Raw genomic sequence first — 17,313 nt, 5'->3', positions numbered from 1 at the left:
TTGCAGTTATGCTGAAAAAGACATTATACGCGTATGATGTCTTTTTTCACAGATTTGGACTATTTTGGTTATGCTCACTCTCAGTAGCCCCCTTATGCTCTTTCCACTCACAAAATTCAGTTTGAACTCTGTTTGAGCAAGTTATGGCTAATTTAGGCTTTTCTTGGCAATTTTCCGCTTTTGACTTGTTTTGGGTCAATTGTGATCCAAATGGGATGAAACTTGAAATATAACCTCTAGACAGCTATTACAATGGATCTGTGTTGGCAAAGTATCAAAATATGTCCAAAATTAGGTCAAAGACATCATACGCGTATGATGTCTTTTTCATCAATTTGGGTCAAGACTTGATATTTATGCTTTCTACAGTGTTTGTAACAATCTTGTCAGGTCAGATATCAAAAATAAGCAGTGGATGTGCTAAAAGACATTATACGCGTATGATGTCTTTTGTCCCAGATTTTGACTATTCTTGGTTTTAAGCCTTCTCCAATGTTTATAATTGAGTTTCAAGTGTTTTTGTCAGGTTTGAATGTAAAAACAAGATCTGAATCCAAAATTTCCTATTCTTTGCGTTTCTTGGACTCCGACTTGTCTTTTTGGGTTTCTTTGAGTGTTAATGCTCTTGTTTTAAGTTGAAATTAGGGTATAACCCCCTTTTGAACACTCTGGTAAAGTCAAAATTTCTGTTTTGGTCTCTGTTTGGTCATTTAGACATCATACGCGTATGATGTCTAAAGTTGCAGATTTCCAGTTTTTTGGCACAGAATCCTTCCTAAAGCTTTCTCAAGTGCTCAGCAACTCCCAGATACACAAAAAATTTCTCTGACTTTTGTTTATTGCAAGTTTCACTACTAACTCGACGGTTTAGTGATCTAACATGCAATCAACCATATCAAGCAAATACTCCAATGATTACTAGCTCTAGATCAGGATCAAATGAAGTCCTACCTAAGCTATTCCTAATCATAAAATGGGTTTGGTAATTGTGATTTTAAAGAGATCCACTGCCACTCACGGACTAGCAAATTCTTCTTCTATCAACAACTACTCAACACCAACAAAACAACAAACAAATCTAAGCTAAACTAAAAATACTGTCAACACGGAAGACCCAGGAATACCCCACTTCCTAGTATCTCTCGAGATCTTCGGAGTCCACCACTCCTAGATCTTTTCTAACTAAAGTATACAAAGTAGTTTATACGACTCACCTCGTAGGATTAGTCTAAGGTCACCTACTTAGGGCTCTCGTCCCCGGCAACGGCGCCAAATGTTAAGGCGGTTACGCCGCTAGCGGAAGCTAAATAGCGAGAACTCAACCAACAACAGAATTTGTCAGACGAGGACGGAGCTTGACCCGCAGGCGCATGGAAACAACTAGGTGGGTGTCAAATCACCTACTCGACCTTCTAATGACAATCACTACTAAGGAAATCAAATCTAAGTTCTAAAATACGCAAGTGACTGAAATCCGTACTACGAACGAATGCTATACGAAACAGGATCTAGAATCATTGAATCGATCTCAAACTCAAGGGGAAGTCTATACACTAGGTAAGAACAACACCCTAAAGACTTGAACTGCAAAATCAACCTATAATCACTCCGTGCGGTAAATGCGTATGAAGACAGGCCGAAAAATACAGGTGACCGAAACTTGACCCCGATGGTACTAATGCGTAGCTCTACTCGTTGTGGTTCTATAGATATGCTGCACGCTCCATTCCGACACACGAGTTGCAAGAAAACTCACACCGAAGCTCGTAGGAACTTACCACACATAGAAGCCGATAGCGCGCACTCTTGGTATCTGTGCGTAGCTCTCGCCGTTGCTAACACAATGGCGGTGTCGCTTTTCCAATGGCGGCTCCGTAGCTCGCGTAGCAAGTAGATAAGACTCTCTCTCTCTCTCTCTCTCTCTCTCTCTCTCTCTCAGACACAGTCACGGCGCTCCAAAAACTTACTTTGATTAAATAAAACTCCTCCCTTTTAGGTTACAAAACTTTGGCTTATATACCTCAGCCTTGGAGGTGAGAACATCTCTAACTAATTACATCAGCAAGTGAAATTACTTCGGAATTACAAGCTGGAAACTCAATTGAGTCCCGTTACTTAATGAATGGCTCCAATCAAAATCAATGTCGGAAAGACATTTATTACAATCAATGGTTACAAAAAATGATGAGTGTGAGCAAAAATGTGGGTATGATCCTCTGCTGGCTCAACAGTGCCAAAGTTTGATACCATAATTTTTCACCTTTCCTCAAGACCAAAGGAAAGGCCCTTAACTTAGTAGCTTCGTCATCCCTTCCCGATACCAGAAAGGCCATTTCCAAATTATCCAAAAAGTTTGGAGCAACCTCCCCAGGCTTACCATAAAAATTAGGGAAGGCCATAAGTGAGAGAGTAAACAATTACACAAACAGCTTCAATTTATTTTAAAATAGAGTATGGTAATTACAATTTGGAGCTTTAGCACAACTTAGCTCAAAATAGGATGAAGATCGACACATCAAAGGAATGGTAATAGTCTAGTAAGGGTAGAATGATAGGATGAGGAGAGCGCAAGATTTCCCCAAGTCTCTCGGCTCCAAACAACAGGGCTATTCTTTGCTGATAAAAGTTTTTTCTATCAATACAAATATTCACATGGATATGATGCACAAAATGGAAAGGAAACATGCGGGGATCATCATTCTCATTATTGGCATCCATACTTACACACAAGAGCCTAGCTTAGTTGCACCACCTTGGGACCAATGAGCCTTTCAGCCACAGAAGGTCAGCACCTCGGATCACTTCGACTCTTCTTGATGCATCTGTAAAGACGTAAGGCGTGATGGCAACACTTTGTACAATGCTGAGTCTTTTAGCAAGCAACAATTGGATGCTATTACCATAATCAGCATGACGAATGAAAGTGACACCATTAATGTGCAGCACATCATCAACTAAGATAGTTTCCTTAGATTGAGATAACTTCTTGAAAATTAGCAGCAAAGGTAGGGCAGGGAGGCTTTTCACCCGGTCTCCAAAGCACTTTGGACAATATCCAAAGTGATCTTCACGCGGACAGGAGGTTGGCTTGGGATTGGTGGTGTCTGGATTCACAAAGTGCACTGGAAGCACTCGCAGACGGGCGGCAATCTTGTAGGCAAGCCTTCGCCTCTTTGCTTCAGGAGGATTTAGGGGTGAGAGTCATGGTTGCAAGTTGGAGGTTGAAGTTGGTTGCTCACTAGCCTTTTTCTTGCCTGTAGTGGTCATGTAATCCCTTATTAATGAGATTAAGCCAAATGTTACCTTACGCTTGAACACGCGCTCCGGCCTTGGCCCACTTAGGTGTAGAGGTGATCTTCCTCCTCTTAGTCGGCTCCTTAGGAAAGAGAGGTCTGGTGATGCTTTCTCTTCCATTAATGTGTGTCACAGTACCTTCGTGTATGTTGATGTAGAATATTTCAAGCTCGTGTGCGTTGGAGGTTTCTGGAGCACTCATAGGTTGAGAGGAGAGGTATATCAAGCTCTTCTTCTTACTCTCCTTCGTTGGCGACGATCACGAACAAGGCATGTAGAAGAACTTACTTCTTGAATTTCAATGACACTGCAACCTGGTAACAAGACCTCGATGAAAGCTTTTAAGGCCTCTAAAGCCTCCTCCTCTTCTGTTCTCCAATTTGCAAACTCCTCACGCCATTCGTCCATGTTGTAGATTGCAAATCTTCATTGCTTGTGGACTGAAGGTCTATGTAGCCCTACTCCGTGGGGGCACCAAAATGATAGCGGGAAAAAGAGCAGTGCAATCGGGTGGCCTCTGTACTCGTGCACACTCCACAAACCACGCCTCATGCAAACAAGCAAAGAACAAAACAAAGGGGGCACCACCCTAAATTAAGAGGTTTAGGAACCTCACACATAGTGCACATAGGCAAGTGAGACTTCTGGCATTATGATGGCATCAAAACATATGGCAAAACACATAGAAACGAAGCTGAGGGACTGTATGTAGCATATATATACACAAGAAATCAACTTAACAATACAACGGCATCTGATCATACATAACAAGGATATAGAGAAGCAAGCCAAGGATGGCATAATCCATTGTCAAAAACAATCAACCCAGCAAGTAGGTATGATCCTACTAGCAACACGTCAATACCTCAGAGAATGATGGCGAGGATGGTGGCCATGGAGCATGAGAGAAGACTCCTTATTTAGGTTTTAGGGCTAGTAATGTAGCATACTAGAGGGAGAGAGAGTAGAGCTCCATCCATAGCTCCTCGTTGTGAGCAATGTCGTCATAGCTTCATTGCTTGGTGAAGGGGGTGAAGTGTTTGTTTTGAGTGAGAGAAGGCCTCCTTATATAGGTTTCTGAGAGGGTTTAGGATTAGGGATAAACATGCTTAAATCCGCTGATTGGGGTTACTTTTTGCTTAGGGTGGTCAACAAATTGAGGTCACCTGATATGTCACCATCAAGATATTCTCTAGAGTGATGTGAGCGGGGAGGGTAAATGCTGATTTTTCTGATTGTGACACATGGGGATAAGGCCTTGACCAACATTTAAGAGCAGGTAAGGTGGCTGTTGAAACTGGAGGTTCTGCACATGTCAGGGGGGGACCTGCTGGGTCCTCCTGAATATCAAATTCTCAAAAAATCCTCAACCATGGCTTCTTTTGACATGTGTTCTTTGAAAAAATCAGCATGTCTCTTTTCAACTCAAAAGTCTTTATCCCTGTTGACTCACCTTTACCATAAGATTTTCCCCTTTTCTCCTCCTGTAACTGCATTGTTGATGCCCAATCACTGCTTCTAGTAACAGTGAACTGTTACCTACCAAATACTTATGGTGCAGTAAAAAATATTTACCATGGGTAAAAAAAGTTACTGTAGGTAAAAAGTGATTTGTATTTACCATGTAGGTGAAAAATATTTACTGTAGGCAAAAAAATATTTACTGTGGTAAAAAATATTTACTGTCGGTAAAAAAATGAAAACGGAGTATGCTGTGCTGTGAGTCCACACGAACATCCTCGTGTAAATTTCACTAGAAATTCACACCTAGAATGGGCTATTCTGTAAGATATAGGTTGTAGGCATGCATAAGAGCTCGTTCCCACGTATCTTCTGTCCATGGCACTTGTTACTCTTTGGTGCTTGTGAAGTAGATTTTTTTTCTCTTTCGAGATCCCTTGGACTAGAGTATCCTCATCTCCCCAACAACTGACTGTACCTTTATTGCATCTTCAGAAGGGGTCCTAAAAACCATGCATCAGCATGCACCCAAAAATAGGTGCATAGGTGTTTGACCAAAGTAGCGGGAATATTTTGCATCATGGTGGAGTTGATGGGATGATGTCATATGATGTATGGAACCTCATGGATATATGTAAATGCCGCGTGTGTATGTGTATATTGCCTTCCACCCTTGTAAGTCAAAACTAGGTCTATGTGCTAGGGGGGTGAGGTGCGGTCATGTTGCATCACTTATGCATGGTTAAAGTTTGTCAAAATGGGATTTTGAAGTTATGATTAGTCATTGGTCAAACTTCTTTTATGCATAAAAATTTCATCTCTTAAGGGCCATGTGTGTTGGCTCAATTTGATCATAGATTATGGTTATGGTTTGATTGTTGAAGTCGATGTGGCTCTTGGATTTTTTTTTTTTTGGATATGGTTGTGCTATTGAAATGCTACCAAAATGTTTGCATCCATGTTATGTGCTAAAGTGCTTTTTGCAGGATGGATGTGCAACACCCGGTGTAGGGTGGAGTTCTCACCCATGTGATCTGATTGGATTATGGTTTATGGTTTTGGATTGGATCATGAAATGGTTTGAAGTTTTATGGTGGACGTGTAAGAGTAGAGACCCTATACAGTTTGACTACTCAGAAAATATTATTTGTGCATATAGAAAATTCTATTGTCATTGGACTCACATGTTATTTTTCTGATGATAACTCATTACAAGAGTAGGATCACCTACATGGCTCAGCCTTGGATGAAAGGGCCGATGACCTGGAGCTTTGCTGGATCGGGGGTGTTGCGTAGATCTTCTTTTTTGTTAGGCTCATCTACACGGTTAGTATGTCAGAGGTTGAATGACCTGCATGGATAATGCTTTGGGGATCTTGCCTTGGCTTTGCCTAAACAACCGATGTTGGGCATCTAAGAGGCGTGGTGCCTAAACTGATATGGTTGGTGTTGATTTCCTATCACATTCTGGTATTTGGAATCCTTGGAAAGCTTACGTTCATGGAGGGAGGCGAAGCGGCCTCAACTTATGTCTAGCTCAGGGCAGTTGGAGGTGTTCTGGCTTACTCCCTACCATGTGTAGTTACCACCCAAGTGTGAAGTTGATTATGCAATAGAGCTTATTCTAGGAGCTCAACCAATTGCTCGTAGACCATACAAGATGTCAATGCGTGAGTCTACGGAACTAAAAGAGCAACTTGCTCAACTTCTTGACAAAGGCTTCATTTGAATTAGTGTTTCTCCATGGAGTACTCTTATTCTTTTTAATCAAAAAAAGGATGGTACTCTACGCAATTTTATTGATTATCATGGACTATATCAGGCAACAGTTAAGAATAAGTATGCAACACCAAGGATTGATGAGTTACTTGATTGATTACATGGATCTTCTATTTTCACAAAAATTAATCTTAACTTCGAGTATTATCAAATCCGAATCAAGGAGGAAGATGTACCAAAGACAAGATTCAACACTCGATTTGGACATTATGAGTTTACAGTCATGTTTGTTGGACTTACAAATGATCTAGCAACTTTTAATTTCCTTATGATCGACGTGTTTAGAGAATACCTTGATGATTTTTTTTCTTGTCTTATTTGATGATATGTTGGTTTACTTAAGAAATAAGGAAGAGCATGAACAACATGTGTGATGAGTACTCCAACTTCTACATCAGAATCAGCTTTATGCTAAGCATAGAAATTGCACCGTCTTCACTGTGACAAGGTGGAATATTTGGGATTTATTATATCCAAAGATGACGTTTCTGCTAACCCAACTAAGTTTGAAGTTGTTTTAGCTTGTCCTACATATAATCTGTCAAAGAAGTACGTGGATTTCTTGGATTAACGAGATGGTATCATACTTTTATTGAAGGCTATGCCAAGATTGCTTCTCCATTGACTAATACCCTAAAAAAGACTAAAGTGTTTACTTGGAATGAACATGCTTAGTTTTGAGAAACTCGAATAAGATTTGGTGAATGCTCTAGTATTAGGGCTTCAAGAACCCACAAAGGGGTGGATGCATGAATAGGTGGACCAAAAACCTTGTCCCGGACATAGGTTTTATAACCGGTACATAAAACCATCTATATTAGTTCAATTCGATATATTCTTTTGAACATATTTTTAATTAAATATAGAATTTCCACATATTTTTGTTAAATATAGAAGATGGCTCTGTACCTCTTAACTATGCACGTTAGCCAACTCTTTACACGATTAGTATTTCCACACCTCTTTTTCAAATATAGAAGACGGCTCTGTAGCTCTTAACTATGCACGTCAGCTAGCTCTTTGTCTTTCCGCTCTCTTGTTTTCCTGGCTCTCTCTAACTCTCAGTGTAGGAGCACAGATTGCTATTTTACTTTGTAGGCCTATCACACATCTATTGCTATCATATACTGCTCTTGCTCTCTGTAGTCCTATCACCTTGCTCAATCTCTCCCTCTCTAGCATGGAGCAAGAATCTCACACTGTATGACTGCTCTCAGCCTCACTGTGAACTGTGTGCTAGGTATGCTGCTGATGCGGTCAAGGAATATCATGCTAGGAGAAAGAGGGAGTAGCGTGCTAAGAACAAGATTGGGCAGGTAGCACGTGAGGAAGATAATGATCAAAATGGTGCTGATGATGCAAAGCGTCAAAGACTTTGCAATGACCTTGTTATGCTCTTCAATCGGCATACAAAGGCCCTTGATGTTGCATCACGCTCAGATATTTTGTGCAAGTTTGTCAATCATCCTTCTCTTGGAGACCTTGAAATGCCTAGGGCACAAAAAACCTTCGTTGAAGCCATACGCAACAGAATAGATGCAATCAAATTACGCAAGAGCGGACATGAGCTCTTTCTTAAAAGGTTCATCACCATAATGCTTATGAATGTTGAGTGTACATCTACCTCAAAAGTGAATGTTTTAGCTGCATCTAAATTGCTAAATTTGCACAAGAGGAACTTCATAGCTGCAAAGAATCGGTTGAGGGCAGTAGGTGATGGCAATTTTCCAATCTCTTTGTGTGCTCGACAGCCCATGGATCGTGGTTTCATAACACCTGATGAGAAAGAGTTGATCTTCTCTTTTTGGATGTATATTACTCGTGTTTCACCCAATAAGAAGGATGTGTACAGAAAGCGTATTGGAAGAAATTCATATGTCAAACATCGTGTGCATCTTCTTGAACAATCTCAGGTAATAACTTGGTTCACTATATCCATTTTTGTTTTCTCATATTTGCATTCATGACCTATATTCACCATAATTGGGTGGATAAGAGTAGATATGAAATCGGATATGAAGGAAGTTATAAATGGAAATAAGGGGAATCTGTATTTGGTCCTAGATTAAGAGTAGATAAATATTGGATGTGAAGGAGAATATATATGGAAACATAGTTTTTATCATACGCGTATGTTTGCTGAAACATACGTTTGCAGACGCATATTTTCACATGTGTATGATATGTATAAACAAAAGGGACTAAAATTAAAACCCCCAAATTTCCTAGTGATTGTACTCTGCGAGTCTACTCCTGCCTGCATAGCATTCATAGTATGCCCTTCCTTGCTTCGCAGCCTTGCCTCATCTCTTCCACATGGTAGTTGCTCCCCAATATTGACAGGTCCGAGTCAGCACTAGTAGCGAATTCAGTTTGCAAGTTTGTGCTAGGTTAACCTAACCAGTTATGTAATAACTAATACCGATTTTAAATGAAAAAACTCGTTTACATAGCGAGTAGATTAATTTTAGTTGGTTAACACTTTTTTCCCACTAGTATAGAACTTGGTCAAGTGTATATATGTGGTATGTGAAAGATGTACTAGTTAACCCGACCAATTATGCACTTACTAATACCGGTTTGAAATGAAAAGACCGGTTATATAATGAGTAAATTAATTTCAATTGGTTAACACATTTTCGTAGTAGTTTACAGCTAGGTCAAGTGTATATGTGGAATGTAGTAGACATACTACATAACCAGTTATATAAAAACTAATAGCAGTTTGATATTACAATACCGGTTTACATAACCAGTAATAAATAGATTTAAAACCATTTGCACATTTTATGCCAGTAAACATCTTGGTCGAGTGTTCACATGTACTGTTTGTCATACTAGTTAGGTAAACGACTAGTTTACATAACCAGTGAAAAAATTTTAACACTTATTTCTCACTGGTATACATCATGGTTAAGTGTTCACATGTACTGGTCGAGTGTTCACATGTACTGTTTGTCATGTCAGATAGGTAAAAACCATATCCGTTTGAAAGGAAAATATTGGTTTACATATCTAGTAATTTTTTTTAGCACTTGTTTCTCACTGGTATACATCGTGGTTAAGTGCTCACATGTACTGGTTAGGTAAATAACATACCGGTTTTAAATGAAAAGATTGGTTTACATCAGCAATAAGAACATTTGAACTGGTTGACACTTATATACCACTGGTACGTACCAAGGACATGTGTTCATATGTACTGGTTTGCCTAACCAATTAAGTAAAAAAACATACTGGTTTGAAATAAAAATACTGGCTTATAGTAATGTAATAGTTTTCTTCAAAGATAATAAAAACCTGCAGTTTTCTTCAATGTTCTTTAACCATATATGTTTTTCATTGTTGGTGGAGCTCTTTCTCAACTTCAAAGAACAATACCCTGAAATTGTAATAAGGCAGCGTGAGTTTGAGTACATGAAGCCATATTTTGTGCGGAAATTGAGAGACCAATATACTTGCTGCTGCATTTCACATATTCAAATGTCCTTCCTAAAGGATGCCATAAATCACATGCGAATTTCTGTATTCGGTCTACATGGAAAAGCTTGCCAATGTCAATGCAACATATGCAAAGACAATGGTGGATGCAAGGCACCAAAAAACCCTATCAAGAGTGTAACAGCCTTATTGGACTCTATACTATGTCCAAAATCAGATACGTCGACCTTCCATGCCCTTGCCTGCTTGAGTGGTCAATGTAAAAGGTGTGGCCCGGATAAGTTATATTTTTGTGTTGCAAAGGCTGCATTTATTGCTAAAAAGATTGTGGTGAAGATTTTTGAGGACCTAGAAGTAGGAACTGCGCGTGACGGTTAGAAGAAGAAAAGGAAAGTCTTGTCGCATAAGGAAATATCATGCCAGGATCTCTCAGTCATGTTCAAAGACCATCTTAAGAAATACATAATGCATAATTTTGTGCATAGATGGCAAGCAGAACAATATAAGGAATGTATACAAAGATTTCCAGAAGATGTTGTTGTGTCAGTTGTTGACTTTGCTGAAAATTATAGTTTCAAAGAACAAAATGAGATTCAGTCCATGCATTGGTATTCAAATCAAGTAACTATTTTTGTGCACATAACATATTTCCAAATTGCAGGTAACGACATCACCCTAGATCAGTATTATTTCTTTTGTATTAAGCCTTCAATAATTTATGATTTTTATATTATGCAGGTGACATCCATAAGACAATTCACTTCTTCATTTCAGATGACAAGCAACATGACACACATTTTGTTCAACACTGATTTCTGAAACATGCAGAATGGCTAAAGCAATTTGGTCTAAACATAAGGCATCATTGGGTATGGTCTGATGGAGCAGCTTCACAATTCAAAGCAAGAAGACCATTATATTTCCTTGCGAGGTATACCATGTTCTAACATTATCTGAAGGTGGTTTTAATATAGAGACCTATAATATTGGCATTAAAGTTGTAATAAAATGCTTGTCTAACATCATTAATATTATAATACGTGTTTTTTTTGGTAATTTTATCGTGCCAAGAGTATATTAATCTTCTTCTATCCATTGAATAAAATGCAGATACAGTGTTTTTACGGGATGGAAAATGTCTTGGAACTTTTTTGGATCCGGCCATCGTAAGGGAGAACATGACGGTGCTGGAGTAGTGATAAAAAGGTCTTTAACACAATACCAGTTGCAGCCAAACTACCCAAAGATAGACTGTGTTGCAGATGTTGTGGCATTATCGAGACGGACCTTGTCAGATGGTGCTACAGCCACCTATGCATCCCAGGCCCGTTATGTAAGCAGGATTTTTTGGGTGATTGAATTGGGGGATGTCAAAAGGGGAAAACATTGGAATGTGAAGGCTGTAAAAAATACCCTCTCAATGCACTCTGTTTCTGCATATTCATAGCATGATACAACTGCTTTGAGAACACGTTCACTGTCTTGTTTCTGTAGTGCATGTAAACAGGAAAAGTGGAGGAGATGTGTGAGCAAGTCACACGTTCCTTTCTGGACATACCTTATTTTGGAGCCTACAGAAGAAGGCGAAGACGATGACGACAAAATAAATGAGGATGCAGCGTATGAAGGACACTGTGACACCCTCAGTCAAGCTCTTATTGTTGGTGATAATTTTTCTGTTCCCGCACCAAATGACAATGAAGAAAAAGTGGATTTCTATATAGTGAAATGCACTACAGCTATTGAGGAGTTTCATTCAGACGCTGAAGATGACTGGGGCAATATCATTGGGCGAGGATCCTATGCTATCAAAGGGTTTTAATATCATATGCTAAATGAGCAGACCTACGAGCTTTTGGACAAAAAGCCAAAGGTGTTCATATATTCACATCTTCTTCGGGAAATCAAAATCCCCATGATACCCCATCCTAGCAACTCATAACTATATACAATATCACTTGATGTCAGTGAGTCTATCTACAATAGTATGCCTTTTGAGCTGTAACCATCTTAAGAAATACATAATGCATAATTTTGTGTATATCTGCCTTTAACTGTAAACTGAACTGTGTTTGAAACCAGTCACTTCTCAGTATCATACCGGTATTATACAAGTCCCTCTCCCTCTCCCTGTGTGTGTGTGTGTGTGTGTGTGTGTGTGTGTGTGTGACTTCTCAGTATCATACAAGTCACTTTTCAGTATCATACCGGTATCATACCAGTCATTTCTCAGTATCATACCGGTATCATACATTCCTCTCTCTCTCTCTCTCTCTCTCTCTCTCTCTCTCTCTTTGTCTTTGTCACTTCTCAGTATCATACCAAACACTTCTCAGTATCATACCAGTCACTCCTCAGTATCATATCGGTATCATACAAGTCTCTCTCCCCCTCTCTCTCTCTCTCTCTCTCTCTCTCTCTCTCTCTCTCTCTCTCTCTCTCTCTCTCTCTCTCTCTCTCTCTCTCTCTCTCTCTCTCTCTCTCTCTCTGTCACTTCTCAGTATCATACCGATATGATACCGGTATCATACCAGTCATTTCTCATTATCATACCGGTATCATACATTCCCCCCCCCCCCCCCCCCCCCCCTCTCTCTCTCTCTCTCTCTTTCTATGTCTTTGTCACTTCTCAGTATCATACCGATATCATACCAGTCACTCCTCAGTATCATACCGGTATCATACAAGTCCCTCTCCCCCCCCCCCCCCCCCCCTCTCTCTCTCTCTCTCTCTCTCTCTCTCTCTGTGTGTGTGTGTGTGTGTGTGTGTGTGTGTGTGTGTGTGTGTGTGTGTGTGTGTCTCTCTGTGTCACTTCTCAGTATCATACCGGTATCATACTAGTCACTTCTCTGTATCATACCGATATCATACCAGTCACTTCTCAGTATCAGACTCTCTCTCTCTCCCTCTCTCTCTCTCTGTTACTTCTCAGTATCATACCGGTATCATACCAGCCACTTCTTAGTATGAGACTCTCTCTCTCTCTCTCTCTCTCTCTCTCTCTCTCTCTCTCTCTCTCTCTCTCTTTGTCCCTCTCCCTCTCTCCTTTTATTTTCAAGATACTTCAAATATATAATATAACGTATTTCCGTGAAACTTGCTTGTAAATGTATTATACATGAATTCTGTTACATTGATTGACAAGAAGGCAGAGTAATTCTCCATTTACATCCATTGACCAAAAAATACATCGACAAAAGTCGCCCATTTCACAGACTTTATGAAGCTTTTTTTATAAAAAAAATCTGTTCCTTTCTTCTTGAAAAAGTCAATCCACCATTTCCAATAAAAACGACGCACATAGGTGTCGTCAGGTTGTCTATCTTCACAAATTACAGTCCTCTTTGTATACTCAACTCTGTCCTTAGAGCTTATGACAATGGTTGACAAAAAACAGGTGCCCACTTCTTTAGACTGCTTTTCTAGCTTGGGAAAAACAAGAAATGACCCCAATGGACTAAACATTAGCTTATATCCAGAATCATTAAAGACTAGTGTGTCAGGTGGTAGGTCAGGAAAACTTTTGAGATTCTTGTGGAACACCGGTTTATATGTCGCGCCCAATTTAAAAGGGGCCCTTGTGCACTGCGCCTGACTTACCACTCTATTGAATCTCTTGTGGTGGTCAGGGAACACTGTCTCTAGCATGCGTTTGAGCTTCTCAAACTCGCAGCAGCTCCATATCCACACTTCGAACCATCTGAAACAAAAATTCAAAAACACTTCTACATCCGGCCTTACCCAAAAATGTGTATCCCCTTCAACAACATATCGCATTTCTGGCCAGTAGGGCAATTCTTCACCATATTTTTCATCAAATTTCTTGAGCAGTAATCCATTAAGGTCCAAAATGAGAACCCTACGCTGGATGCTCAACGGAGGTGGTGGCCTCGGCCATATCAGTGGGATTCTTTTAATTAGCCTATACCATAGAGGAAACATGAGCACTACAGGACACAACACGCAATTCCATATTGCATGAATGTCAGCCCTACCATTCTGCTTGTCAGCCCTGAACCTATTTGCAAGGCGCCATTCTTCAACTGAAAAAATATCTACAGATGAAAAATTACACAACACTCAAATTTAAATATGCAATTAGGACATATCTACAGATTGAAATCATACAATAAAAATACACAATGTTCAAAAATTAGGCACAAGATGAAAGAGATGTCAAATGGGAAAGTGTGCTCGTATGTCGCACGTGTCAATGCAAGGAACTTGCCAATACACCGTGTGCAAGCCACAAATGGCTCCAAGCACACAACAAGCCTAAACTAGTAAGCTCAAAGAGGGAGATGGTGTGTCACTCACCGCTCTACGCTTGCTTCATGGAGGATTCCTCGCCGCGAAGAAGAAGGAGACGCCGCTACGCCGCGCTCAACCGCTTCACCGCCATCGTGCCTTCGTAATGGTCGATCGCCCACACACTCCCTCTCTCTCCCTCTCTCACTCTCTCTCTCTCTCTCACACACACAAAGAGATGAAGAAGAAGAAGAAGGAGATGGAGCAAGAGCACTCTTCAATTGCACAAATGAGAGAATGAGTGAATTTTAGTTTTAGTTGACTTTTATATGAGCTCACCCCATTCACACTTGGGCGCCCATGCTTAGCCAACTAATCCCTTGAATGTTCCAGTTAGAGTGCGCCTCTCATCGGCGATCACTCTTACCCTTTTCCTATTGGACCGACAAGCCCGGTACATGACTCTACCAAATAAATAATACAATGTCTGCCGTAGGTTAGAACATCAATCGTAGGTGATAGGGTGTCCGTGAGCCGTGAGGGTTAACATGCCCCCCTTCCTTATGTAGATTCCGTCCTCGGAAGCTATTGAGTTGAAGCTAGTTCGTCTAGGTGGAAGAGCGTTTGAGATGAATGTCCTTAGCCTTCTTCAGTCACTGCAAAATCAAACAACATTGGCACAGTAATTGCGTTCTCATAAGCGATTAAAAAGAATATGCAGTTTTAGGCAGACAAATTGATTGGTAAAAGAATTTTAAACAATTTTTCAGCAATAAACATTAAATTGCAATGTAATCAAATGCATAAACAGATGTAAAGGTAAAAAATTAAACAAGTCTGGGGTCGCTAGTTTAACAGTTGAAAGGCACTAGAGATCGACTATTAATACCATGGGTAAGCTTCTTAATTTTCTCTGGTCAATTAAGTTCTTTAATCGCGAGAGCCAAGTATTTCATGTTCGAGGACAGACTAGAGGCTATACCTAGAAGACCTTGTAGTTAAGCTACAATAAAAGGAATTTCTCATGAAATCATTGCCTAACTGATTACCTTTTCTTTGACCCCCCAAAGTCTTTTCAGAGTGATTCAAATTTGATGCGTGTGCTTATTTTGTATGCCTTGGGTTTTTTGCTTTTCAACTAAAAGCGCCCACACTGGGAACCTCAAGGGCTCTAGTACCATAGGCGATACATGTAAGTGAAGTACCCAATCAACCTGAGATTTCTCTTCCAGCTTAAGATTTTACATTGTGGCACTTTGATTTGTTTTTGTTTGTTCGTTTTCAGCATTTTAATTTTGTAACTTTGGGGGGTCATATAACACTGATACACCTCCCCAGGCTCATCACACTAGTAAACTCCCTTTATAATACTTAAGCTAAAGGTCAATAGGGTCAAGCCCACTAGAAAGCCCTAGTACATTTCACACAATGCTGCCTAAATCGGATTAAGAACCTAAGTAACTATTGATTATTAGGAAGGCATTCCCCATGGTATTAAGAGAAGATCTCTAATAACACCTAGCTTGGTCAAACTAGCTTAGTCGAACTTGCTTGATTTTTAAACCTAGACAAGTGATTATGACAAAAAATTACATTGAATTTAATGTTTGATACTAAGAAAATGCGATGAATATTATGCTACCAATCACAATCAAAGCAGACAAACATGGATGCAAAAAGATAAGGGGCAATGCGAATGGACAAGAAACACTTTTTTGTGTTGATGGTCGCGCTTGATTTGAAGTGTGAATGAGAGAAAGATCCCATGAAGGTCCAAATTCTAACAACAGCAACACGTTCCTGTACACACTAAGAAACACAAAGAATACCTCTAGGAGGAACATCAGTGGGAAAAAGAAACTTTGCTAATCACTCAACTCTAAAACAGAAACACTCCTATCGTACTAATCTTACCTACCCTCCATCACTCGAGTGATGAGAATCAAAGGTGTTTTATGGCATAGGTTTTTGTTTCAGTGTTCCGGATGTGAATGTGTAGGTTTGGGTCAATGTTTTGACTTTTATTGTGCACTCGTTTGCTAATTGCTCTTGCTCTTTATTATTATTATTATATTTTTTTTTGTTGAGTATAAGGCTTTATATGTACATTCCCTAAGATTGGGAGATTGAGAGGTCAGGGAGGAAGGTTGAGAGGAGAATGAGTGAATGATGACTGTCAGCAAACACTCCCCCCTTCCTTGGGTAGATCATACCGTTTGAAATGAGCTCGTCACCCTTTGAAACCAATCGTTCCAATTGGTAATAGGTGATGATTTTTGCCAGTAGTTTTCTATTACCTTAGGTGCCTTGTCGAGTTGCAAGGGTGGTAAGGTACTCTCCCAGGATCGGACTTGAAGTGGTTCATCAGGTGATTCTGGAACACTGGGAAGTGTGGATTTCTTTGTAGCTTTATGGAGCTCCACTATTGTAGGTGGAGTCTGTGGAGAAGCTTTTACCTCTATGGATGCATTACATGAGGAGCTAGAAGCTTCATGGGACTCCCCCCTTCTTGAGCTAGGTGGAACAAATCATTCTTTCTTTGGTACCCAAACTAGATTTGGAGCGGGTGTGTAGCATTCTGTGATTTTTTTCTTTCCGCGATTGTCGATTTGTTTTGGAGCTACAGGAGTGGGTTCATATGGATCAGGTGATAGGTAAGAACACAATCTACATTTTGGCACCCAAATTTGATCATTACCTCGATAGTAGCCTTGGGCTTCCAATAATCGTTTAGGGATCCAACGCCACGTTTTCTTACTTTTCTTGGAGCGAGCGGTACGTTTCTTAAAAGGCTTTTGTTTTTTAGCATCAGCCATGGTCGCTAAAGAAGATTTAGGGATCCACTTGAATGTTTTCTTCGTTACATTAGGATGAGTCTTGTCAGAAGCTATATGCATTGCTTGTAGCATATTTAAGGGTACGGGCATTTCATCCCCCTCAGGTGTTACCCAGGTCGTCCCCCTATTTCCCCAAGTGTCTATGGTTGCTGCTAGGTGGACCCAATCCACATTGTCTGACTCAGCCATCCCAGGTAGTACATCCATATAAGGAGAATCTTCCCCAACATCAGTGTCCGCTTTACACGTATAA

This window comes from Adiantum capillus-veneris, chromosome 9 (assembly GCF_014529385.1).
Source record: "Adiantum capillus-veneris isolate H3 chromosome 9, ASM1452938v2, whole genome shotgun sequence".
Classification (NCBI taxonomy): Eukaryota; Viridiplantae; Streptophyta; class Polypodiopsida; order Polypodiales; family Pteridaceae; genus Adiantum; species Adiantum capillus-veneris.
This window is presented reverse-complemented; position numbering follows the sequence as displayed.